This window comes from Nematolebias whitei, chromosome 5 (assembly GCF_014905685.2).
Source record: "Nematolebias whitei isolate Nwh7 chromosome 5, NemWhi1, whole genome shotgun sequence".
NCBI classification, from domain to species: Eukaryota; Metazoa; Chordata; class Actinopteri; order Cyprinodontiformes; family Rivulidae; genus Nematolebias; species Nematolebias whitei.
Window position 1 is genome coordinate 49,325,135 of NC_056502.1, and position 15,491 is coordinate 49,340,625.

Sequence of the window (15,491 nt, forward strand, 5' to 3'; positions counted from 1 at the left end):
CCCCCCCAGCGACAGGTGCGACGTCCTCCCCCCCACGAAGGGAAACACATGGGCATGGACTGGGTTGCGTCTGAGGAGGGACGTGCTGGAGTTCGGTGGAGCCGGCTCGGTTCCGCCGCCCGTTCCTCCTGCGGTGAGTCCGAGCAGACTGCCCCCCTCCCTTTGAAGACCGCTCCAGGAAAGCGGAGGGGGTTGGGGAGGAGGTGGGTTGCGAGGAGCTGCCGCTCTGTGAGGTGAAGAAAGGCAAGGTGGTGAGGCAAAAGACCCAGGTTTAAAAGCCAGATGCGTACCTAGATACAAAGTCTTTCTCCTCTCCTCCTCCTCACGCTGAGCGGTCTTTGTTGCCTCGCGGGCCAGAAACTCAAAAAGAGTTATCTTCCTGCTGGGTTCGGTATAGTCTCTGGATTCTATTATGATCTGACTGTTGTGTGTTCGAACCCAGGTGCAAGAAGGGAATGAGGCTCCAGTAAATAAGTAAAAACAATTTATTAATTAAATAAACAAAACAAAATGCTGTCGGGCAGCAAACTTACTTTTAGAAGGACACACAGGGATACAGAGCATGAAGCCTTAGGACAAGGACAATCCAGAGACACTGACAAGACACCAAGGGGCTGAATATATACAGACACTAACAAGGTGAAATGAGTGACACCTGCGGTGATTAGAATTAGACACAGGTGCGACAGTGCTGGAACACAGGAGGAGAAATGCTGAGGGGTGACAGGCAAACATGAGGAAAAACACAACATGTAAGACAAGACCCCAGAAACCTTACATTCTTGACCCTTTTGTGCCACCTTCACACAGACTGTCATCCCAGTCTGGTAATGGTTGGACTCCGGCTTTTGCCTGGGCTCTGGTGACCACTAGACAAAACATAACATTCACATGTTTTTTGATGTCCTTATCAGAATCCATCTGAATGGACTGTTTTCTTTTTAGCATGTCAAAAAGCACTGGTAAGTCTCATCCTAAGATAACATCTACTGGCAAGTTTTCAATAACCCCAAATGTCAATAGATATGATTGTTCATTAATAACAACAGTTAATTCTGCTTTGGGGTATGAATGTTTGTCACGATGTACACACAAAATGTCCCCTTGTCTCCCATAATATATCTGTCCCACTGGTACTAGACTCTGCTTTATAAGTGACATAAAGCTAGCAGTGTCCAAAAGAGCAGTTTGTCCATTAACAATTATTTGTTGAAAGTGTTGACTAATTTTTTCACTCCAAATAACCTCCTCTTCAGGTCGGGGTGGATAACAGGCACCCATGACCTTTGATTTTCGCACCAGACACACGGAAGCTTTGTGGCCCGGTTGTTGGCAATAATAACAAAGTTCTTCCCCTGTTGATGATGGTTTGGTTCACGGGAGGAGTTACCTGGAAAGTCCTGGTGGCTCTGTTCGGTTGTAGATTTTAGCTGGACAGGCTGTGGTGTGGCCCAGCGACTCCTGCTGATGGCACGAACCAGACCTTCACATAGACAGCAACTCGAGGTCCAAATTATCTGCGGCCGTCTTCTTTGTATGTTGATAAGCCAGGATCCAGACTATTCCAAAAACAGGAAACCTGTTATCATAAATCCAATTATCGGCAATTTCAGCATCCTCGGTCGATAGCAGAGGTAGACACATCCGCCCCAGAGATATATGCAGCTGCACGTCTCGTCCGAGCAGATGAGGGTTCTCCAGGACCCTATTGCTTTGTTGAAAGAATTTGAAATATACGTTGAAAGCCCAGTTGGTCAGATGCAAAACAGTAGTTTCCATTTCAGGAGAAATGTAAAATATAGGAGCTGCTCCGATACACAGACAGAGAACAAAAAAAAAAAACAGGAGGAAAACAGGGAGTGGGAAGGAATACGTGCACCTCACTAGAGAGCTAGTGCAAAAAAAAATTTTAATTAATCTAAGCATCAAAAAGTGTTTTTTTATCTTCAACTACAAATAAACTGCAGAGGATTATGTTTTATAGCTAATGCTTACTGACAAGAAACCTTTTCAGTGTGCTCCCTCTTCCCATTTCAGGTTTGTAAAAGGACAAGCAAGTCAACCACTGAGAGCTGGAAGAGAAGGAAATTTTTATATGCATTCAGTTCAATTAAAACTTAATTAAAACTATGTTATTAATCCCTAAGGAAAATTAAATGTTGTAACTTGTTATGCTGGTTTCATGCAAGAGTTGTTCTAGATACTGATGATGCTGATTTTATGTTCCAGAATTGCTCAGTTTTGGGTGGCTGCATGTTGGAGTAACTCTGTTACATTCATTCTGTGTTATTGCTGTTGAAAACTTTAATTCCTATTTTTTCTGGATGTAAATTGCTTTTTTTGGAAGAGTATTTACTCTGGTATCAGATGCTGTGCAGCTGGAAGGATTTTTACTGAAACCTTTTTACTTTTGTGCATTTGTTATAATGCGTAACCATGGCAACAAGGTGTTTTTTTAACAACCAGGAGCAGCTGATTAACATTGCAAAAGTTCAAATACCTCAACTACAGCCCCAAATCCCAAATGAGTAGAAAAGGAGGTGCTGTGGAGAAATTCCCATCAACCTGGTGGCGGTACAAGAGTGCCTGGCCGCCGAGATCCTGGAGCTGGTGGGAGGCTCGGCTCTTGACGGCGAGAGGACCAGGGTCATCTCCAGGCACCTGTGGCAGTCTGTCCGTGGTGATAAGGAGCTCGGCACACTGCTGGGAGGAGTGACCATAGCTCAGGGAGGAATTCTGCCTGGCAATAGGGCAGTCCTGCTGCCCAGGAGGACCGAGAGGCCTGCCGAATCTGACAGCAACCTGGATTCGGGTGGATCGGTATCTGTGGCCATATACTTCAGATTCGCTGCAGGAGATCCTTCCTACCCACAGCTATCAGCATCTATAACAGCTCCTGAATGATACCATTATTTTTTTTATGAAAATGAAAAATGATGAGCTACAACAATACTCAATTTCCCTTCGGGATTAATAAAGTATTTTTGAATTTGAATTGAATTTGAATTGATGGCTGTGGGCAGGAAGGATTTCTTGTATTGGTCCATCCCACAGCAGATCTGAAGAAACTGGTTGCAGATGTTGATCCGTCTACTTGGACTTGATGGGTTTCTCAGTCTGCAAGCGGCAGCAGTGTTCTGTGTTTATATGTTGTTAATAAAAAGTTCTAAAAAAAAAAAAGTAACGCTGGTCCTGCAGCCCACACATCAGACCAGCCCACCAGGAAATCTCCAGACCCTCCCTCAGCCACACTGGGCCTGATTGTAATTCGCTCGTGACAAATTCCTTCATTTCTCACAATTTCAGTTGTAGGGTAACACCACCTCAGAAAAAGAACACCTCATCTCAGAAAACAGTTCAGCTCAGCTTAAACAGAAAAAGAGTTCACCTCATCTCAAAACAAGCATCATTCATGTGTTTTGTGTTTGAAACTGTTAAAATAAAATGCATCTACTCCCTTGGGAACAAACAGACTTTATTTGACAGGTGTTAAACTCAGCTTACAAATTCCTTAGTTGACAATAATCTAATGTAATAAAACTGTCACTGTGTTAACTTCACTGCCAATATGAACTCATTTCCCATGAAACGGACAGATCGTCTTAATGGGAGCTTGTGGTTCGGCTGGCCTCGAAGTGGAACACCTGCCGAGACATCAACTTTTATCAGGGAGGAGTTTTACTCCCAGGATTTCCCCATGGAGATAACAGTTTTAAAGGAATCCATTGTGTTTGACGTTTTCTTTCAGGAGATGAACAGTGACACCTGTTGGATGAACATTGCAGGTCATGTCCACAGCTACAGGCAGGAATATCCACTCTCCCCGTCACTGTTTGCTATTTTCATCTAACCACTAACCGCAGCAATCAGGCAAACTACAGATATTAAAGGCATAAAATGCAAGAACAGAGAGCACAAAATCAGTCTATATGCTGATGATGTGCTGCTCTTCCTTCGGCATTCACAACCCTCCATCTCTCAGGTTATTGGACTGATAAACTCTTTCTCAAAAGTTTCAGATTACTCTATAAACTGGCTAAAATCCACAGTTCTACCAATTAATTGCTCTTTCAACAATTCACTTACTACACAACTGCAGTCAGGGAATATTACATATTTGGGTATCAAAGTTTCTCCTAAATTGGCAGATTTAACAAAACTAAACCACACCCCACTTTTAAAGAAAATTGAGGATGATCTGGCTAGATGGAAATCTTTACCCATATCTCTCATGGGAAGGATCGCATCAATAAAAATGATGGTTTTGCCTAGAATAAATTATTTATTCTCAATGATCCCAAATAAACCATCATCTGACTGGTTTAGATACCTGGACTCCTCTATTTCTAAATTTCTATGGAAAGATAAACGCCCTCGTATTAGATTAAAAACACTACAGAAATCCAAAGATAAAGGAGGACTAGAACTACCCAACTTTTATTATTATTTTCTAGCCAACAGGCTAGAATACGTCTCAAAATGGATAAAACACACACCCCTTGATGAACCCTGGCTAGACATAGAACAGACACTTTGCAATAATATAATGATCTCGGACCTTCCATTCATTAGCTCAAACATAAAACGACAGGAATGCTTTAAAAGCATCAATATCAGCTCCTCTCTGACAGCTTGGTGGGAGTTTCTTAAAATGACAGAGTCTTCACTAATCCCATGTAAACGTACACCCATCTGGAACAACCCTGACATCCTACAACAGAATAAGATGATAAACTTCCCAGGTTGGAGGTGTAAAGGAATTGAATATATGGAACATATATATGAAGAAGTGGACTACATCCCATTTAACAGATTAATAACACAATATGGGATTGATAAGAATACATTTTTAGAATATCAACAAATTAAATCTATAACCAAAAACAAATTTAACCTTAATAACACTAGGATTGAAATGTCAACAAGTGTATTAGAATTCCTTAATCTTAACCCTCCCAAATTTATATCTAAGATTTATCAGAAACTCAGTAAAATAGATGAATCTATATCTCTTCCCATTGTAAAATGGGAGACAGACTTGTCAGTTAACTTTGACCACAACTTCTGGTCGCAGATCTGTCTGAGAACTTTTATGATGATTAAAAACTCGAATTTACAACGAATACAATACAAAATCCTTCATAGAGTACACTATACAGGTCAACGGATGTTCAAGATGGGTTTCGCATCATCTAATATTTGCTCACAGTGTACAGACAATATTCCTGACAATTACATCCACGCATTTTGGTTCTGTCCACCTGTTCAGAGGTTTTGGTGCCGGATATGTGAAGACTTATCAATGTGTCTGAGATGTAATATTCCACTCTCTCCGTCAGTTTGCTTATTGGGCCACTTAGATGATGTCACCTTGGAGACAAAATCAATTCATATGATTCTCACTGCCTTATGTATAGCAAAAAAAACTATACTCATGAATTGGAAAAATAAAAATACACTTAGTATTAAACAGTATAAAGACCTTCTGTTAGATTACATCAGTCTTGAGACAGCCTGTACCCCCACATCGGACTATTCTCTCTGGACTTCTTTAATCGGCTCCAACACGTAGTGGAGGTGGGTGGTCCCCTTTGATTCTGTCCCGTGGGGCATGGTGGTCGGTGTGGGTGGGGTGTCGGTGCTGGGGACATGGGGGGGGGGGTGGGGGTGGGGGGGGGGGGGGGGGAGGGGGGGGGGGGGGGGGGGGGGGTGATGGGCCTGGAGCGGTGGCGCCTGACTGGGGAGGTGGCTCTGGTGGTTCTGGGTGATGGCCTGTGCTGGCTGCATGCGGGCTTCTTGGCGGTCTGTACCGGCGGACATGGGTTACTGGCCTGGTGACCTGGCTGTCCCTGCGTGGGTTTGGGGTGGACGTGGGCGTGGGTTCTGGGGTGGTATCACTCCTGGGCGGGGTTCCCAGCTTGGTCCGGGGGTCTCGGGACTTGGCGGGTATGTTGCCGGGGTCTTGGGCGGGAGGGTGCACCGGCCCTGGCCTTGGGGCCTTCGGTGCGTTGGTGAGCTTTGGGGCCTGTGCCGTGGGGGGGTGGGACTGTTGATGGGGGAGGGGGGGGGGTCTGGGGGGGGGGACGGGCGGGCTAAATAAATAAATAAATAAATAAAGAGTTTACCTCATCTCAAAACAAACATCATTCATGTGTTTTGTGTTTGCAACTGTTAAAATAAGATGCATCTACTCCCTTGGGAACAAACAGACTTTATTTTACAGGTGTTAAACTCAGCTTACAAACTCCTTAGTTGACAATAATCTAATGTAATAAAACTGTCACTGTGTTAACTTCACTGCCAATATGAACTCATTTCCCATGAAACGGACAGATTGTCTTAACGGGAGCTTGTGGTTCGGCTGGCCTCGAAGTGGAACACCTGCCGAGACTTCAACTTTTATCAGGGAGGAGTTTTACTCCCAAGATTTCCCCATGGAGATAACAGTTTTCAAGGAATCCTTTGTGTTTGACGTTTTCTTTCAGGAGATGAACAGTGACAACTGTTGGATGAACATTGTAGGTTATGTCCACAGCTGCTGGACTGAATGTTTGTTATTGAAAATCCATCCATCCATTATCTTTACCCGTTTATTTCATTTTGGGTCATGGGGGTCGCTGGTGCCCATGTCCAGCAATCACTGTGCGAGGGGCGGGGTACACCCTGGACGGGTCGAAAGTCCATCACAGGGCCACATAGAGACAAACGAGACAAACAACCATTCACTCTCTCACTCACACTTAGGGACAATTTAGAGTTACCAATCAGCCTAACATGCATGTTTTTGGTCTGTGAGAGGAAACCGGAGTACCTGGAGAAAACCCACACATGCACGGAGAGAACATGCAAACTCCACCCAGAAGGCCCCTGGACCGGGGTTTGAACCAGGGACCTGTTCGCTGAGAGGCAGCAGCTCTACCAGTTGCGCCACCGTGCTGCCCTGTTATTGAAAATGTCTGTTCAAAGTAACCTCTCTTTAAGATAATCATGTTTATTTTTCTCCTTTTAAAACAAGTGTGGCTTAAAAAGGCAGACAGAGAAAATGGACTGTGATTTTCTTTAAAACATGACAGAGTCATGAACCATCCCTCTTCCGAGGGGATGTTCCTAGATCAATCTGTAACACACAGACACACAGTTTCTTCACTTCATACACTACTGCATACACTTCACCGCTTTTTCTACATCAACCCACTTAAACTTTCTCCCAGAGAGATGTCCTGGGAAGAAGCGTTTCTGCAAACGTCTGAGGACGAGAGGATCTGACGAACCAGGAGAGAACCTGGCCTTAACCTGAGATTTGGAACCAGAACACCACACCACAGAGTGATAAATCCCAGCTGACTTCAAAGAGCCAGTGATCGGATCTTGGTCCCTCCAACGGCTGACAGGTGGCCTTTGAGGATAAATCCTCCTCTTAGTCACCCATAGCATCTCAGGCACCGCTGGCATCTCTCATAAGCAGTTGTGGACATTCTGACGACTCATTCTGGTAGGACAAGAGATCTTTAATGCCCTTCTGGTGATCATAAATCAATTATATTGCTTTCTATACACCACAGTTAATTAAGACACAATTTTAACTACACCCCAAAGAAACCAGTCCAAGATTCTGCCTTTTATAAAAATTACACTGAATTTAATAATCAAGTAACCTTTGACACAAAGAAATTTTGTTATTAATTTGTGTATTCATTTTTATGCATAATCTTCATCAGATAAATCACAGATTATTATTTTTGTAATAAAATATATAAAATTCACTAAAAGTGTGATTAATTTGGCATATCTTTGTGCATTACCTGATTTGATGCCCTTTAAACACAAGAAAAGTATTCACGTTTCAGTTTACATTTGATTTGAGGGTTACAGACTGATTTTTCCTCTGAAAAGAGGTGGTGCCCACACAACGAGGTTATTTGCATAATAAATGCATATCTTATGAGCTTAACTCATAACTAAATAATTTACAATATATATAAAATCACAAATCCCTCTACACAATCATGGCATCAATGGAGGAGGAGGAAGAGAATGCTTGCCTCTTGGCAAAACAATAAAAGAAAAATACATTAAACCAGACCACTGACGAAGAAGGGGAATTTAGTACATTGGTGTCGCATACAAAACAGTTTGTCATAGGGCAGTTTATTGTAAGACACGAGTATGCATACATGGTCATAAAAATTGAGCTTTGCACGGACATGCCCTGCGAGCATCTGCTTCGAGTCTAATCCAGTACACCCAGATCTCTGCAGATTGAGGTCTGCCTGAGTCTGTCTTTACCTCTGAATGATGCTCACTCTTCCCAGTAGCTTGTGGAACTCCTCGTCATTGCAGACAGACAGCTGCACATGTCGGGGGATGATCCTGGTCTTCTTGTTTACACAAGCCATGTTTCCCGCCAGCTCCAGGATCTCTGTAGTCAGGTACTTGAGTACTACCACCATGTAGATGGGAATGCATCCACTGTACCTCCTTTTCAACTCATTTGGGATTTGGGGCTATAGCTGAGACATTATTTGAACTTTGAGATGTTAATCAGCTGCTCCCAGTTGTAAAAAAAGAACATCTTGTTATTATGGTTAGCTATACATCTCAGCAAATCCAAAAGTAAAGGGTAAATGGACTGTACTTATATACCATACCATACCACTTTATTTATAGAGCACTTAAAACAGTGACAAGGCCAACCAAAGTGCTGTATATATAGCGCTATATAGTGTCTTTCTATCTAATCTCAAGATACTCAAAGCGCTTTACACTACAATCTGTGTCCTCATTGACCCATCCAGACAGCACTTTACTAGATCTCTATAAAGCTAATTGAACAAATCATTTTAATGAGACTAATCAGTGCTTTAGATCACATTCATACACTGATGGGACACACATCAGAGGCTATGAGGTGTTCAGTGTCTTGCCCAGGGACACTTCAGCATGAGACTGCTGGTGGATTCAAACCCCCAACTCTGATATTGGAGGATGACTGCTCTAACCACTCATCCACAGCAGCCCCAAAAGTAAAAAGGTTTTAGTAAAAATCCTTCCAGCTGCACAGCATCCAATACCAGAGGAAATAATCATTTGAAAAAAAAAAAAAGTGATTTACATCCATAATTAGAGGAATTAAAGTTTTCAAAAGCATAATGTCAGAATGAATGTAACAACTACTCCAACATGCAGCCACCTTGAGCGGTGCAATTCTAGGGCATTTATACACAGTATGCTCATTTATGAAAAGCAAGAGATCATCACACTTCTCTTTTTCTAATCTACCTCCTTCAGCTCATCTGTTGGGACCCCAATATTTTCTCAAACCAGCCAAAAGATACACTTTCTCTAGCATATTCTGGGTCAGACCCCAAGGCCTAAATCGGTTGAGAGACATTGGGTCCATGTGTCCAAACCACCAAAACTGTATCCTTTTTTTTCTTGCTACTCTACGGTGAAACCAGATGTGTTTTCCCTCTCTGCCCCCCCACCCGGTTCCCTGCTGCGCTCTTTTGTCCTGTGAACCCTTAAAAAGCCTCTTTTATTTTCCTGCATACCTCTTAATTGGAAGGATCAGCTGGTCTCTCAACAAAATCGATCAACTTCTCCTGACAGGAGTCAGGGTAAGGAGGACACTCTGAACTCTGAAGGACAAATTAGATTCATGATGACAACTAGAATCTACTGTTTGGGTTTGTTGGAATCTGGTTGTCTACAAATTTGTGTGGAGGTGTTGAAGCTTGACAGTGCTCGGACTGAATGTGGAGCTGTGACAGGGATTTGGAGCAGCTGTATCAGGACTGTGTTCTCCCTGGCAGCACTCATGAATGATGGGAATAATCTTGGAGAAAGCTGTGAGCTCAACTTTTGGAGTAAAGGATCAATTTGGCTGTTTTGGAGTTTCCATCAGAGAATATGTATCAGCGAGACTTTAAAGGCAGAAACAACAATTCACGAGTTCTGCCTGATCCAAACTGTGGCCTTGATGCTGGACTTATCTCAACTCCTCCTGGAATGTTTGGAAAACAACAAAGATGCTTTGACTGTTTCCTCACCCCTCCCTCCCCCAAGGCTGTGGACATGTAACAGAACCTCAACTGAGCTGAAGATGAACGTCACCTCTTATCTGGACAATGGCTGGGGGGGGGGGGGGGGGGGCTCTGGACTATGCTACGTCTTTCCCTTAAAAATTCAATGTTTTCACCGCCTATATGTAAATGTATAACGTCTGTTTATGTTGCTTTGCTGTGGTAGGTTTTTTTGATGCCTCAAATTGTGCCCTGTCTAGGACACGGTGTGAGAGATCTTTTTTTTATACCGTCTCTCCTCATGTTTTCTTTCCTTTTCTTATCTAAGCAAAACATTATTCTGAATAAGAATAAGAAGGCCGCGCTGATTATTTTTAGCCGCAGCTTTGTGCACTCCGCCCATCTTCGGACGACTGTACATACATATTTGCGTTGTATCTCGGTGCAATGCCAATAAAGTTCATTCTGATTCTGATTCTGGTAGAGAAGTGACTTAGACTTACTTAGTGACTTAGTGACTTACAAGTACTTAGAGTTCCCCCCTAACAGTTGATCACATCACTATATCCATGACTGGGTGAAAAGGAAGCTCATTACAGCCACTTGTATGGTTCTAATTTTTTTTTGATGCAGTCCACTCAAGATCATCAGTGCAGGGTTGGTGCTGTGGCATAAAGGATGCTTTCTTTTCCAGCTCCAACTCTTAACCTGTTCTGACATCTCACAGAACTACCTGGACACTTAATCAGCCCTTGCTTGATTGAAATTCCCACATTATTTTAAGCTTTTGGGGAAAATATACATGCATGGAATTAAGTTTTTTGTGTTTGATCACATGATCTTTATGAAACATGAATAAAGCTGATTGTGTGTAAAAGATCTATCCATTAATCTTTCCATCCATTATCTTTATCTGTTTTGACCTTTTTGGGTCACGAGGGTCACTGGTGCACATAACAAACTGTCACTGTACGAGAGACAGGGGACACCCTAGACAGGTGTCCAGTTCATCACAAGGACACTGACACAGGTCTCCAGTCCATCAAAGGGAGACTTGGACAGGTCTCCAGACCATCACAGGTAGACTTGGACAGGTCTCCAATCCATCACAGGGACACCGCAACAGGTCTCCAGTCCATCACAGGGATACCTGGACAGGTCTCCAGTCCATCACAGAGACACATAGAGATAAATGTGACATAACCATTCACTCTCTCACTCACACCTAGGGACAATTTAGAGTTACCAATCAGCCTAACATGCATGTTTTTGGTCTGTGCGAGGTAACCGGAGTACCCGGATAAAACCCACGCAGCACGGAAAGAATGTGTAGACTCCACCCAGAAAGGTTCCTGGTTGGGATCCGATTCAATGACTTTCTTGTGAGGCAACTGTTCTACCAACTGAGCAACCATGCCACCATGTTTAAAACTTTTTCTATGAAATTATTAAGAATTCTAATGAGTTTTTCTTTCTGCCCAATGTTGTAAAGTTCTGACCACGTCCCCACGAAGACAGAAGGGAAGGAAAAGGAACAGAAACACACCCAAGAAACTCTCCAATTGTGGAAATCCTAACTGGGCTTTTGTCAAGTCAGCGAGCAAATCTACAAAACACGCTAATAAACAGAAAAAGGAGAACAACAGAGGAAAAAACGTTGTCATCCCTTATGTTGCTGGAGTCTCAGAGAAATTCAGAAGGATTTTGAACAAACACTACATCCCAGTACATTTCAAACCCAACAAGGCTCTCAGACAGAGGCTGGTCCACCCTAAGGACAAAGCACCCATACACAAACAAAGTGGTGTAGTGTATGCAGTCCAGTGCAGTGAGGAATGTCCAGATCTCTGTATTGGAGAAACCAAACAGTAACTTCACAGACGCATGGCTCAACACAGTAGAGCCACCTCCTCAGGACAAGACTCAGCTATTCATCTCCACCTCACGGATAAGGGACACTCATTTGTAGACCAACATGTGCACATTTTGGACCGAGAAGACAGATGGTTTGAGAGGGGGGTGAAGGAAGCCATCTATGTAAAAAGAGAGAAACCATCTCTAAACAGAGGAGGAGGCCTTAGATTTCAACTTTCAAAAATGTATAATGCAGCTTTAGGACTGATACCCAGCCAATTTTACACCTATCAGATGGGACAAGAGGGGCCTGATCTGTGAATTAGATTAACAAAGACCTTAACAAATCCCTACTGTGAGGTGTGATAGGTCAATCTGGATATGTATGTGTTTATCTTATCTCAGACCCTGTTTACACGGATACGGTGGGGGGAAACATAGTTTTTTGTATGTTAATTAGAGGAAAAGATCTGTGTTGACACGGACGGATTTAGTGTTTACATGCATCTGGAGGAATCCCCCCCACCCCACTGAATCCACTGTAGTTACCATGCCGTGTCATTAGTTGGCGCTGTGAAATTTGTACATTCACTTAATGCCCATGCATGCTGCCTCGGCACGCTCCTTTCCTCTAGGCTAAAAGCTCAGCTAACAACATGTTAACAACAAGTTAAAGCTGGATTTTGGATAAGAGTCGACAGACTTGACGCCAAGCGGGACCGTTTCATCTAACAGCTCCACACCGGTCTCTGAGTGGACCAGAACCGAGTCGACGATGTCGGACTTTAGTACATGATAATCAGTAGCCCAAAATGAACAGTAGAACTGTAGAGAGAAAGGTGTGGATTCACTCAAAATACGTGCCGTGTAAACGGTCCCTTAGCTTTATAACCTGAACCTCACACATTCTGCTCTCTCTTTGAATTGAGAAAGTGTCTCGGATGAGAAGTGAAACATCTTCTGTTGCAAATAAAGTCCAGCTGTTTTTGTCTTGAATTTTTTTTAACTCACTCCAACTGCATCCATGTCCTCTCTGACTACATCCATATACATATCTCCTCTTTGTCTTTTTTCCTGGCAGCTGCATTTATGACATCCTTATACCAATATACCCACTGTCCCTCCTCTGGGCATGTCCAAACCATCTCAGTCTGGCCTATCTAACTTTTATCTCCCAGTTGTTCAACATGTGTTTTACCTCTGATGTTCTCAGCACGGTGGCACAACTGATAGAGCTGCTGCCTCTCAGTGAGCAGATCCCTGGTTTAAATCCTGATTCGGGGTCCTTTCTGGGTGGAGTTTGCATGTTCTCTCTGTGCATGCGTGGGTTTTCTCTGGCTACTCTGTTTTCCTCCCACAGACCAAAAACATGCATGTTAGGGTGATTGGTAACTCTAAATTGTCCTTAAGTGTGAGTGAGCAAGTGAATGGTTGTCTCATTTGTCTTTATGCGTCCCTGTGATGGACTTGCGACCTGTCCAGGGTGAACCGCCCCTCGCACAGTGACTGCTGGACATGGGCCCCGGTGACCCCCGTGACCCAAAATGGAAGAAGTGGGTAAAAGATAATGGATGGATGGAATATTTATTTAAAAATAATAATTATTACTAGGTGGCACAGTGGTTCATTTGGTAGCAGGGCCAGCCCAACACATAAGGAAACTAAGTGGTTGCTTAGGGCCCCAGGGCCACTATAGGGTCCCCTAAGTGGAATTGAATTGTTTTTTAGATTATTTTTATTTTTAGTAATTATTTCTATATACACATATATACATATATATACATATTCTATATATACATATTATTTCTATTATACACATTTTCATGACAAATTTGTGATTTTTTTTTCTTTTCGTACTTTTAGTACTCTTTAAGTACTCTTTGGTACTTTTAGTACCACTAGATTTCATGTGTCAAACTCAAGGCCCGTGCGCCAAATCCGGCCCACCGTAATGGTTTCAGTGTCTCTCTACACCCTAGAGGGCCACCATAACAGAACTTCAAGATAACAGTTGTGTAATTCAATGTTACTTTATTAGTCAAATCAAATCAGTTTTTATGTTTTGTTGGATTTAATATTTTATACCTTTTTATAATTCCTATCAAGCACTCAAATGTCATGTCATATAAAGTGTGTGCGTGTCTTTCTTCCATGGTTGAACTATGTTTATAGAAAATGTTTGCTAATTCTAACTAGTTGACCTTTAAATATAATCTCATAGGAGCTAAGGATAATTTTACAAGGTCACATTTGATAGATTACAAGCAATCAAATCAGGCCTTTCAGAACCTTTCAGAACAGATTAGAGCAGACTGATTAACATAAATAAAGCTAGAACACATCTCTTTAATTTAGACAATATAGTTTGACTAAGTAAAATCAAATTAAAAGTATAAAAATGATCCAAATAAAAACACAAACATGAGTTAGATAATAATAATTAAGTTATTAATTATTCCTAGAAATAAACAACTTGATTTCTAATCAGTTGGTATCACTAAGGTATAATCACGTTAAACAAACAGTGTTAACAGTTTAAACGCAGACAAGGAAACTAAGATGAATCTGCCTTAAAAAACAGAATCACCAGGCCTTCAACAGATATTGAATTAACACCCATGAGGTAGGTAATAATTAATAGTTATTAATTATTACGTATAAACAATTTAGACACGAATCATTTTGTATCCCTAAAGTATAATAGCAAGTTAAACTTTAAACAAAAGCCGATTTCGGTGTACCAAAACTTATCTGAAATATAGACGTTAACGTCCTTGAGGGGGCGGGCTAAGAGTCGTAACCATAGCAACAGAAGCTGAACCAATCAGGAAGCTAGCCTTCTCAAACGGGGATAAAAGGCCGGAAATGACACACGCCCACCGAGCATTTCCGGTAGGACCGCGCGGCGACGGTTCGTTCTTAATGCTCCATTTATATGCATTTATCTTATTAATGTAATTGTTTGTCTCTGAATATCTGTAACCCATGTTTTGTCAAATAAATCTTTTATACCAAGGGCGACGCCTCAGCCGTCTTGAACACGACGTGGTATTCCAGCCACAACAAATGGTGACCCGACGTGCGGCGAGGCGACGTGGCCTAGTTAAATTGGATCAAGGTGACTCGCGTTGCACACGCAGAGGAACAGGGGCCCCGAATATTCAGGTAAGCTGGTTACATATTTGGACGACGCTAACGTCCGGTGTACTGGCTTTTCGGCCGTAAACCAAATTAAAACTAAATTCAAATTCCTCTGTTCGTGTGCATGCGGCCATCTCCGGAAAATAAAGATGGTTTTATTTAAGCTAACTTACGGTGATTCGTGTTAATTCTGACGAGGTGGGTTACGATATTCAGACAGTTTAAGTGCCTAACGCTTTCTTTTACGTTTAGGTAGTGTTGAGTTAGATTCACGAGTTTTACTTGTGGCCGGAGGAAGGCGAGACGGCCTGCCGGGGGTCACGTGGTGACCAACCCATTTCCCCGGTTTTCAGCGGAGCTGGCCGGCAAACCCTTAATTTGACGGAATTATGGGGCACTCATATTTGAGTGAGGCTGAGGGGCGGGTACTCCTCGTTTCGTGTTGACTGCGTTACTAATTGTACTCCATTTTGT